The 12491-nt window shown below is 41.1% G+C and overlaps 1 long non-coding RNA gene across 1 annotated transcript; it reads right to left on the minus strand.

Annotated features, from left to right (window-relative positions):
* Window positions 1–491: 491 nt before the first annotated feature.
* On the minus strand, window positions 492–12024 carry LOC117000307. The gene is made up of 6 exons (XR_004418731.1): window positions 11015–12024; window positions 10057–10231; window positions 7491–7645; window positions 4071–4290; window positions 2368–2470; window positions 492–891 (listed from the first exon to the last, which is right to left on the minus strand). It is a non-coding gene; the product is annotated as an uncharacterized LOC117000307 (long non-coding RNA).
* Window positions 12025–12491: the final 467 nt, after the last annotated feature.

The raw sequence follows: 12491 nt of genomic DNA on the forward strand, positions 1-12491 counted from the left end.
TTTTTTTTACTGTCAGTAAATAAACAAATCTATGTCATAGTTCAGCACCCCAAAATAAACAAACAACCCCAAACTCTGAAGAGTTATCAGAGAAAAGGAAGCAGGAGTGGTGTTAATTTTAAATGTGGGAAATGAGGCACCAAAGTATTAGGTGTATCTTTAGAGAAATCCATTCCCTAAATAAATGCCATTTATTTTTTTAGTTCCAATTTCAGATCATTAAAACATTACATTTCAATAAAATATGACACACTCAGCTGAGTTCACCATTTGTTTTTCAGTCCTATGAAGCAGCACAAGCCTCAGAGCTACAACGACACTGCATGTAAATACAAATCTTCTCCTTCCACGAGAAAATTTACTGTAGCATAATTTATTGACTATAAAAACAAGAATTAAAAGCTTTCACACAGTGCTACTATCAACCATACAGTGAAATATTTAAGAAAATAAAATTTCTAGAATCATATTTCAACACAGCACTGTCCTTTCAGTCTGATGCCCACAAAGCAACATGAAGTTTTAGAAAAGCATCATAATGTAATCATTTCAATCCAGTCTTTCTTTAGCTGTTCTCTGATTAGCTTGCAGAGCTATTAAACTGCAGTTGTCCATACAGAACACAGCTGATACTTCAGTTTTTAAGCATTCTCAGCTGCAACTAGTTTTGAACAATGCCTCTCCCAAGAGAGGTGCTTCATGTCACTGTGCTGGAATATAGTCGGAGCTAGGGTGAGTTAATGACACCTTAAATCAAAATCCTTTCTTTTTTCTTTCAGGATGAGCTCAGCAAAAATTTAGGAAACAATTGTGTATGTGATTCTCTATTACTCTTCAGTCTGGTGAGTGCTGATGCTCAGGTTCCTATGTACAACTTAAACTTCACCTGCACTAGGGGAAAAAAAGGAAATTTCAAGACAGATTACCAGCCAAAAGGCTCTTCAACTGTTTAGCAAAAATACAATATTCAAATTAATATCTTAAAAATATAAGCAAATAGTTATGGTTTAAAATAAATTTGAGGAACAACCAGTATGGAAGTGAGCGGTATCTCTCAGATATCTTTGCCCAGACATGCTGTCTCTGCCTGCCTCTTACACACTGTGCCTGCAGCAGAAATGCAGAGGCTAAACCAAAACTGAAGAAAATATTTTAAATCTCTATCTATAAATATAGTAAGAAAGTCTTGGTAATGTGAGTTATTTTTCTCCTTAGTTCTTGGTCTGAAGCCTGCTCAAAGAGACTTCTCATTCACCAGCACACACAGTCTAAACATGATAAATACAGCTGGTACAAGAACTCTGTCCAGAACTGGAAAGAAATGATGAGTAACTTGTTCTTACCAGTCTCTTAGGTAATATTTTAAGAAAAGTTTTCTGTTATTTGAAGAAATAGTGAACTGCTTAAAAAAACAGATTGAGGCCAACAAATGGATGTTTAAAAATGTCCTTGAGTGAAATAATTTTTGTAAAATTATTATCAGAAATTGCATTCCAGGAAACACCTGAATATTCCACTCCATAAGCTTAGGTTATTTCTTTGAATATCAGCAGAAACAATATCTAATCTTGTGTAACCTGAGCATGGTAACAATTCTATTATGCACTTCTGCAGTCACTGTCCAGGCTGTGATGTGCTCTAGAACACTTATTATTATTATTATTATTATTATTATTATTATTATTATTATTATTATCATTATCATTATCGTTATTATTATTACTACATCAGGCTCCTTTTGAATGAAATCTCATATTCTGCATTGTACAACTGGATTTACAAAAATTTAAATAGTGCCCTCTTGAAAAGAAATCAAAGAAATCTTTTTTAACATCAGCACTGGAGCATAAAAGGAATCCACAATGAATAAAACGGACAATTTTTCAAATAAAAGTGATTACAAAGCATGGTGGAGAAGGTTTGTTGTCATATTGAAGTAATTCAAACTGCTGAAAACTGCAAAAGAAAAAATCATGGTGATCTGTTTTAGGTTCAATCATAAATTATGCTGCTATTTCTGGCTCCATATCCACATAGCTGACAGTTACCTTTCCCTAGTGACTAAAGTACACTTGCTGGATGTTGAAAGGCAGTTGAAAAATGAGGTTAGGGATTCCTCAGCTAGAATAAAGCAATCTCAATTTTAATTTCAAACATCCAGTATTTTGTGTGTGTGAAATTGCCAATAGAAGGAATGTGTATGGGTTTCATAAGGAAAAAAAAACCTGTATTTCCCTCTTACATCATCTGTAGGAAAGGGAGAAAAGGGAAAAACTTCTTTCTAATTGTACAGTGAGGTGCCAGCATGTAACATATTTCCCTGATTTACTGCAAAGTTTTAGAGCAGAGGATTTAAGACAATAGTACCTGCAGTTGTTTTCTTCACCTCTTGCTGGAGGTGACTGCCTCTGGAATATCAAGCAGAGCAGTTAAGAGGAGAATGTCTATTCCTTCCTGATGGAGTTATCTCCTGGAAATGAGAAAAATGCACACTATTTGTTCCATGGCACAGACAGTGAGTGATGAATGCTGTTGATGTGTGGAGAACTTGCACGGAAAAACAACTGAGGAAAAGCTGGGAGCAGAGGGGCTCACAAGCATCATCATTGCTCGCACTTTTTAGTACAAGAGCAGGGCTCAGTGCCAGCTCCAAGTGGGAATTTAATCATGGAAAACATCAGCATGAGACAGTGCACAGATCCAGTGTCATGGGATGCAAGTGTGTGGAGGATTTGGGGCAGTGCTACAGCCTGTGTTTATCTCAAGGGTAAAAGAAAAGCCCTTTCAGGGGAGAAGGCTGCACAGCATTAATGGGAACACCTCAGCACTGCTCCTTGCCCTGAGAGCTGCAGGGTTTCCCTCTGAGCTTCCAAAGATCTTGGCAAGCTGCACACACAAACCTGAGGATGGTGAGAAATACAGCAATCCATGTCCTCTGATTCTGCAGACAGGCACAACTGGTCTGGCTTCAAATACATATATATACAGTTTAAAAATATTAAAAACAGTAAAGAGATTTTTAAAAGCAAGATAACAGATCCACTCATGTAGAAAAAAAATTCACAATGTTATAACATTGTTGTCTTCTAATCTTAATATCTCTCTGACATATAGTGCTGAGCATATTGCAGACAGAGGCTCTTCATTCATCTCTTCCTCTTTTCCTGAATAATGTCTAAGTATTCTGCAGGAAGAGACTGTAGGTTTGGTATTGTTTCTCTTTAGTCAAAAGATGGAGGTAGCCTGCCAGGGCCTTCAAAGGGAGTGACTGGTGCTGTGATTCCTGAAGGGAAGGGACTCTGAGCCCGGAGAAAAATCAAATTTCTAAACACAGTAGAAGACATTAATAATATCAAATATAATTGCTTATTTTCTACAGAAAATTGCACATACCAGTGCTACTTGAACTCCCCTGTTTGGGATAGTAAGCCAGTCAGAATACGACACTAAACTTGATTTCAGTGGAACAACAGTGGCATCCAGTGGTCAGTCAGCAAATTCAAAGCCCTGCTTCTCCAGGTTTCGCTGCAATACTGTGATCTGCTCATACACCTCCTAGTCTGTCCTTGATTGCTTTTTTTAAATGGTGGAAGATAGTACTTTTCCTTGAAAATTGAGTGTATTTGCATTTCTGTAGGAAGAGTAAAACACATTTTCTAAAGTCCAATAGTTAAAATGCTAATTCTCCAAGGCCCTATTGCAGCTGGCAAGTGTAGGGAGGGCAGAGTTGGCCTTGATGTGAACACATTTGATCTAAAGCCCTGTTCTTGAGATGAAGGAGGTCAAACAAACAGTAATACATCATTGCAGCTGTCTGCTGTGTTTGGCTCCTCTGGCTGTCTGGAGGAAGATCTGTGTGCAGCTTTATAAATCACCAGAAGTAATACTTAGTTTGCTATAAATCCTTGGAAACTTACTTTGCCATGTCACTGAAGCCAGTTGCACAATGTCTCCTTACTAGACACTTCATTATTAGGAAAATGTGTTGTGTAGCTTTATACCATTTCTTCCTAGACTGAAATCATGTTTTGAGATAATATGATTTGCCCTATTTGGCTTTAGAGTCTCACCTTTGAACTGTGGATGGGCCTCCATTCACACCAGGCTGATCATCATAATGCCTATTGCCTCTGTTCCTGCACCAGAAGAAAGGGGTGTTCTCTCCACCAGAACTCCAAGCAGCTCATTTACATCCATCTTCTGTTTACTCCATTTGGATTTCAGCCAAAACAATGAACCTAACCCCAACTCAGTAATGACAAAATATTTGGCTGCAGTATTTCCTCAGTCCTGGAGGAAACAAAATTCTGTAAATGAGATCCTGTGATACCAAGGGGGAAAATGCAAAAAAATTACACTAACATCTTGTAACAAGCATAATATTTTTTCCCATCAGATATAATCCTGACAAAAGTTTAAAGATTGAAACAGGGAACTTGGTTTTGAGTTGTGTAACTTGATAATTGTAATATATTTGCACATCAGTCAAGGGGAAAACAAAATACTTAACAACCTGGATTCAGATCTCTGCAGTGTAGATATTGATATACCATCCATGATTCTCACAAGTAATTGTGAATGTTCTGAACAGTGTATCTTTCCAATGTCCACCTTAAAAACTAAATACAGTTTTTACTTTCAATGAAAATAGTATCATAAAAGATGTTGAAGCTTTCCATCTGCCTGTCTTGGTAGCATTCCTATCTATCCTAAACACGTCAAATGTAAGTTCTATAGTGTTTTCCCATTTCAGGTTTATACATTGTCTTAGCATTTGTGTTACTTGACAAATACAGAAGTACAATTAATTATAATTAGGTGATGTGACATCTCACAGAGAAAAACTGAGTTACCTTCTTTGAGAAGTTCAGAAAAGTTTACTATCCTATAATTTAATCCTATGGCATCAAGTGCATGGAGGGGCATTGTATGGAAGGGAGGAGAGGAATCTTCAGTTGTGGTTAGTAGATGCTTTCTGCTCAACAAAAGGATGTCTTCTTTATCAAGTGTTTTGTGCATTTTATTTGTGCTTATGAAATTCCCAATTCTGATTTTGTTCAGGTTTGCCTATCCCCTTCTTTTTCCCTCCCTGCCTTCAAATATGTAAGGTCCCAACTCAGTCCCCATTGAAGTGATTGTAGACTCCCACTGACTGCAGTGGGAATTGGATTAAATCTCTAAAACAACAATTACATGCCTAATTGCTTTTTATTGCTCACTTAAAAATGCATTCTTTGAAACACTACCAATATTTGTAAGGGCTGAGGGCTTAATGTGCCAAATTGTTTAGGTTATTTGGAGACCTGTTTTCCACCAGTGCCTGGGGATTTAAATAAGTGCTATAAAAGAGTGTTATTTACATTATGCATTTATAACAGAAGTGTTTATATTGCATCATTATTCTTCATATTGATTTTCCTCTAAATACCAAGACTTTGCTGCTTTGAATTCAGTGGGAGATCTGCCCTGACTTCATCCAAACTGAAACTGGGAGCAAACGTGAGGAGAAGGGGATGCAGTTTTCAGATCATGCTGAAAGACAGACAAATTTTGTGAAACCCTCTTCCTAGAACTCTGTGCTATCTCTCTAGAGATCAGCCTTGCCCTGTGCACTCCTCGGTGGACAGGCACTCTGTGTCTCCCAAGCACCAAGAGGCCATGTCTTGGATTGGCAGTGGCTCTAAACAGCAGTTGAAGTGACTGTGCTGGAGGGTGGCTCAGAGAACTTCCCCTTCTGCAAGCAGCAGCCTGCACCAGCTCAGATCTCCCTGTCACAATCCTAATTCTAAAATATGAAACCCATATAATAATGGGTGTGAGAAGGTTATGCAGAAATTAATTAACCACCAGAGATCTTTTACTTGACCTCTGAGCCTCTGAAAAAAAGTAGTCTCTGAAGGAAAACAGAGCAATCCTCTTCCTAAAAAATCTACTTGAAAGAAACAATATTATTAAAACAACCCAGGATCTCACAAGCATGGCTTAGAGGAAGATTTTATAATCTGAGTTTGGCTGCATGCCTAATGACTTTTACTGCAGAAGTGTTATCTTCCTTTATCACCAGCCCCCCCTCTGAATGTGCAAAACCCTTCTCTGCTACACAACTCTTCTGACTATAATGGACCAAGTTCAGGCATCTTTCTAAACACATACAACAGGAATGTTCTGCATAGGCTTGGAAATACTACTGAGGAGTCCTGTTAGGCATCACAGGGAGGCAAGTCTGTTGGGAAATTAATTGAAATGGTCACAGAATTTTCTCTCTAATTTGACAGAGGATTGGCAAAGGACATGTTGAAAGAAAATAGCCTGAAATGCCATAAGTCTACTCACAAATCATCTGATCAGTAAATGAAAATAAGCATGCCATGAGATTACAAATAAATGCCACGAGAGTAAATAAGCACTCTTAATTTCAGCAGTGTTTCAATGTATGATGATTGCAGACCAAGGGATCCAGATTGTTCCAGAATTAAAAGTGTGTACCTCAATTTTCTACAATATATTGATCTGCTCAAGACTCAGATTTAAAATCGTTTCAACATAATATCTTGATATGCTACAGTAATAAAAAACTATGCTAATTTCTGGTGGACAATGCTGTTTCTCTAGAGCTAATATAAAAGTAAAAAATACTTATGCTAATTCAATAAAGTGAAATTACTTGAAAGCAACCTATTAAAATCTCTCAGGATTAAGACTGATATATAAGCACTTTGTTTTTGCAGGACTCTTGGTAATCGTAGAAGGTTTTTCCACAAAACCATAGGCTGAGAAGGTGGCTTCCAACTCTTTCTTTGTTTGCAGCCCTGCATTTCCTATGACTACAGGCACAGGAAACAGGCACAACTTTTCCCTAAAAGCTTTAAATTTTTTTACAATTTAAATTTTCATGGTCATTTTTATCTGACTAGAAAAATTTTCCTTGCCAGTATTATTTGATTAGTAAGATGTTACTATGATGCTAGAGACAAACATTTTCAGTACAATTAAGAACACCATGAAACTAGGGCAAAGCTTCAGCTGAAGATTGCTGAACACAGCAAAGTGAAAGGACATTAATGTGGGACATAATATTGAACTTTATCATATATTGTAATGGCAGTGGATCAAACAAACACTTCTGAACTAATGGAAAATGGTTGTGCAACAGGACAGATATGATAAAAGGTCAGTTGTGTCCATATGCCAGGTTAGTTAAAATAAACAATCCTCCTCCTCAGTTCCATATTCTTAGTGATGCTCTCTCTGTTGCTGGGTCTGAATGGTATCTGACTGCTGCAGCGCTGTGGTCAGTCAGTGCAATGCAAATGGAAGGGTTATACTTGACCAGATAATTTAAATACAAACATGAACCTAACACTTCTACAAAATAAAACCAACAAAGACTAATGTTCCACCAGCTGAGACACTACTAGTACTACTATTACTACTTAAGGTCTCCCAAGCAATTATTCAATATAAGAAGTGATGATTTTAGAGCCCATTACCCAGCTTTCAGTGAGCTCAGGTCCATTTCCATGGCAACATGAGATGCAGCCATCTGAAAAGTTGTCAGAAAGCTGTAATGTTTGGCTCCTGTGCAGTGCATGGCTGATGACGATCCACACAGCTGTAGGAATTAGTTTCCACTGCAGGTTTTTAACTAAATGAAATAGAAAAATAAATATCATATTAATTGACTGGAGGTGTGTGCTATTGTACAATTTAGCTTTTTAAAGATTTAATAAGTCTTTATAGGAGTGTTTATTGTCTAGAAAGTTCCAGTACTTTGGTTATAGCCCAAGCCTTTGCAGTAGAAACTTGACCTGATTCTTCTTTCTTTCTTTGGTTTGTCTGTTTGTTTGTTTAAAGGAAGTGCTTTTTCTGTTTCCCTTCAGCTCAGACTTATTCACAGCCTTTGGCAGGGGATGACAGCCCATGTAACCCTGTGCATACAGAGTGCAAGGGATAGTTGTTTGGCTAGGTTTATAAGCTGGAATGTGGTGACTGACAGTAGATTGGATAGACTGTGGATGTGATGGTTCAAATGATCTCAGGAAGAATTTGTGCAATTTAATAAAGTTTGTATGAGAAAAATACTCAGACCTCTGGAAGATTCCTCAGTGTTCAATTAATGGAAGAGCCAGTACAGCCTTTTGGAAGGTACATGCCCTGCACACACTGTGGGCTGAACTGCAGCTGGATGTAGCTGTGGCTCTTGGAGCCATTCCAGATGCAGGGGAATGTCCTGCCCTTCCTGGAAGTCAAGCAGCTGCCCTAACTGACTGCCCTGCACATCAACACAAGAGGAAACCTGCCAAGCTCTAGCTTAACACACCAGGCTGTAAAATGTGGTGGCTCAGTGGAGCTGTACAATCCCTTCAGCCACATCTCCCACTAAAACATCCACGCAGGGCAGGGGCCAGGTGGTCGCTCAGGGGCTGTGGCTGCAGCACTCTGAATGGTGGCCACGAGTCCTGATGGCATTGCTCTTTGCCAAAATGCTTCTGGCACCCTCGCTCCTTCCCCAGCTGCTGTGGCAGCACAGTGATTGATGGTGCTGAGCATGCAACAAGCAATCCATGGGCTAGGCAGCTTTATTCTCCTAACAGGATTTGCTGCTTGCACAAGTTCCTGAAACACAGCACAGCCTGCTTCTACTTTGAGCATATTGAATTGTAAGGAACTAACTAGAAAAGTACATGGGAGCGTGGCATAATACTGTGCAACATATGGCTGTTCTGGTCTGCCATGCCCAAATTCTGTCTAGCATAAATAGGCTCATTTCCCACTGACATCAAGAGCTGCTGTCTTAGATTATTCTGTACTGAAATCTAAAAGTGGATTTTGATCATCTCCCACATTATCAAACAGAAACTAGTTGTGCAAAGCCAGGAAAAATTCTCATAACAGCTTTAGCATATGCCATCACTCTTTCCCTGACAAGTGATTTTCCTCTCATTGCACTGACTGTCCTCTGATTCAGCAGATTACTAGCAGGACAACATGGAGAATGGACCTCTTCCCAATGCACACAGCAAGAAATAACTCTGTTCTGGCTTGCAGTTTGGTTGAAATGGTGCCAGAGCTGCCCTACACCCTGACCAGCTCCATTCCAGGTGTGACAGAAGAAAAGTGATGCATAAGGGAGGCTGAATGGACTCCCCATTCACTCCCAGCCCTCTGCTCTCCAAGAGCAGCCACGGTGGGATGTGGCTCATGATAGATGTCCATCATCTCCAGCAGACAGCTGTGTGTGTTTCCACTGACCCACAAGCACATTCTAGAGAATATAAGGCCGTGATGACCCCCTTTATGTGATCAGCAGTTCCTCCAGCTATTCATGTTCTTCTTCCAGATACAAGATCACCCAGCTCCTCCTGCAGGGATGGTCTCCCCAGGATGTGAAGGCTGGGAGACACAGCAGTGGTTGGGCCCCAGGAAGCTCTGCCACACAGCCCAGCTGTGGCACCGAGCCTTGTGAGCTCTGCTTTGCCATGAAACTGCAGCACCACATGAATATCCTTGCTTTTTTATGGCAAAAGGAAATTTCTCCAGGAAAGGACACACTTGGATATTCTTACTGTTTTTCCTGCAGCTTTTCTGGTGGAGTAAGAGAGAAGCCACATCAGCTGTCAGTGAGATGCCCTTTGGACTGATGTTTTTCAAGTGGTCTGCTGTGTTGAATCCCTAATTGCACAAATGGACCTAATGAACCAAACGTCCTGGAGGAAGCAGAGAACATCATAGTGAAAGGGGCATTTAAAATTAAATCTAATAAAGTGCTTGGGAATATACTGCCAGGAACAGTTCTGCCTCAGAGCTGGTGGTGGCTCATAGGTCCTACTCACCCTCTGCCTGTTTTAATCTGCAAGAGCAGTTGCATTCCCCTTGGTTGGCAAAAGCAGACCTACCTCACCCATGACTGCGGAGAGCAGCAAGGAGACAGCTCTGCACCACCCCAGCCACAGCACCCTCACTCTGCTGCTGTGCAGGAGGGCTTTCCTGCCCTGGTACTCTCCCCTTCCAGGATGTTTTGTGTAGATTCATTGCATTGCATCCCATCTCACCCACCTACAAGGTGCTGGTAAAGGGGGAGGATGCTCCAGGGTCCACCACTCCCGGTCCTGGCTTTGAGCAGATGATCCTTAACAGCTCTGGCTTTTCTTTTTCCACAGGATTTCCTACTGGCAGTCATGAACCTCTGTTGATCACCCGTCTCAGCCTTCCACCAGCAGCATGTTCAGCCCTGAAGAGGAGAGGCTCATGAACTGTTATTTCTTTATGCCAAAAAAAAATGCAAATAAACAGGCAAACCGCTTATTTCCTAATGTACCCTAATGTGCCTAATGTACCCTACGGCTATTAACCGGATGTCTGCTGCTTTTACTCTGTTTTAAGCTGTTTTCTATAATTGCTTTGTCTGAAATGGGAGTGTGTAGGGCACAGCTTGCTTCACAGTTCTAAGATGATTTTTAATTATTGAGTGACCTAGCACTCAGATGCTCAAAGCTATCTTTTAGTAATAAAACAGGTTATTTCTGTATCTCTCTTACTGTAACTGCCTGGTATATAACACCTTTTATTTTATTTTTATTTTCTTAAACTAGGCAAAGAAAGAAGCAGGACCCAGCTCCTACAGACTTGTGCTTTCAGCAGCTGTGGAGATTCCGTGACCAACCTGCATTCTGGTGTTGGTCAAAGTAACTGAGTAGAAGGCCATGTGGAGTTTGTTATGCTGTGTTTGCTGTAGAATTATTTAAAAGGTACTTCATTGCAGGACAGCAAACTTCAAAAAAACAACAGTAACAAGATGAGTCTTTCACATTTTTCTTCAGTTACCCTTGCTCCTGTTTGTAAGTGCAAATATTTATATGTGAGCCAGGATAGTTTATCTCTCCTGCCGCCTTAACAGCAACATAATATTACTTAGCAGATCGGCAGTTCCACCCCCACAGAGACCTCAGCCCATTTCAGGAAAGAGTTTAGTTATTAACCCTTTCAAGAAGGCCAGGAATTGTAAGATTATTACCTACAGATAATGCTGCTCAGGACCAGTGGTGGAAGGAGTAATGGGGTCTGGGACCTGAGGTTGTGAGGTCTTGTGCTGTGGCTGCCAGCTTGGCTTCACCTCTTCCCCATCTCTGAAGGTCTGTGCACCATTTCTTGTTACTGTAAAGAATTTTACAGAATTTTACAAAGGGCAGCTCTGCAAGCTTTGCAGCAAAGGCAGATTAAAAGCAGATGCACAGACAGTAAGAGGTTCTCAAAGGGTTGCTCAATGAAATAGGGAAAAATAACTGGAAGACAAAAGAAAATAATTAATTTTCCTGGGTCAGCAATGCTGTGACTCTGAAAGGAGCTGGTAGACATTTAGACTCCAACAAGGAAGGGACTAAAAGACTGTCAGCAATCAAAGGAAAGGACCATTTAGCAAACATTGCTGGATTCATTTTGTCCCGTTTTAGCTTCAGCCTGCTGCTCACAGGATTCAGGCTTTGAAGTGCCACATTAATTGTACCAAAGCATTGTACCTGCAGATTGATGGCAAAACTCACACAGGCTCTTAGCTCAAAGCATACAGCAGCAGCTACAAAGTCAACATTTTCACACTAACTAGCAGTTAGTGTGACTCGGGATTTCCCTACGAGCCCTCTGATGGAACTCACAGTAGCTACTGTTACTTTTCCAAGGACACATTCACTTACAGGCACACATGGTACCTCTCAGGCTGAGAGAATGCAAAATTAGATAAGGCAATCCTGATAAGATATAGTTTTACATAGGTTACAGTTTTCTAATTAGAGACCAGCCCTTTTATTTTTACCTTCCCTTCAACAACTTTATAAAAACCTCGCTGCCTCCAGTCATTAGCTACTACACTTTAACTCAACATATCCATTATTTTTAAACACAGAACTAAACTCAGCTTAGGCAGGCCCATTAGCCCATGCATGCCTCCAAAGCTCTGTCTCTGCGGCCGGGATGTGGCTGCAGCAGCAGCAGAGCAGAGCTGGGCTGGATGTGGCTGTTCGGGGGCGATGTTTGTCCCTCCTGCCCCGTCCATCTCCACCTCCTTGAGCCAGGCACCGCAGTGCCTGTGCCTTGCCCGTGTCGCAGCTTCCACCGCTCCGCTGGCCGGAGGGGCAGGGGAAGAGCCCTTGGCATTCCTGCCGGCACAATTCCCTGGAAGGCCCGGCAGGAGGGCACGGCGAGGCCCCGCTCCGGGCGAGGGACGAGAGGCGAGCAGTGCCATGTTCACCCGGCTGGGGGGACAAAGGCAGCCCGAACCTGCGGCTGCCTGCCCTCACCAAGAGCTTGATCACTTTTAAATTCGGAGAATGAATGCCATGACCTGCAATTATTCATCTTTTGTGTTGTTAGCTACGGCTCCCTGCGCTGTGCCAAATCACACGGCTCCAGACCGGTTTGGTGGCTGGAGCCTTATCAACAGCCCCATCTTTATCCTGCCCTGCCTGCCCTGTCCCCAGAGCCCCGGGACCCCCTGC

Source organism: Catharus ustulatus, chromosome 9 (genome assembly GCF_009819885.2).
Source record: "Catharus ustulatus isolate bCatUst1 chromosome 9, bCatUst1.pri.v2, whole genome shotgun sequence".
NCBI lineage: Eukaryota > Metazoa > Chordata > Aves > Passeriformes > Turdidae > Catharus > Catharus ustulatus.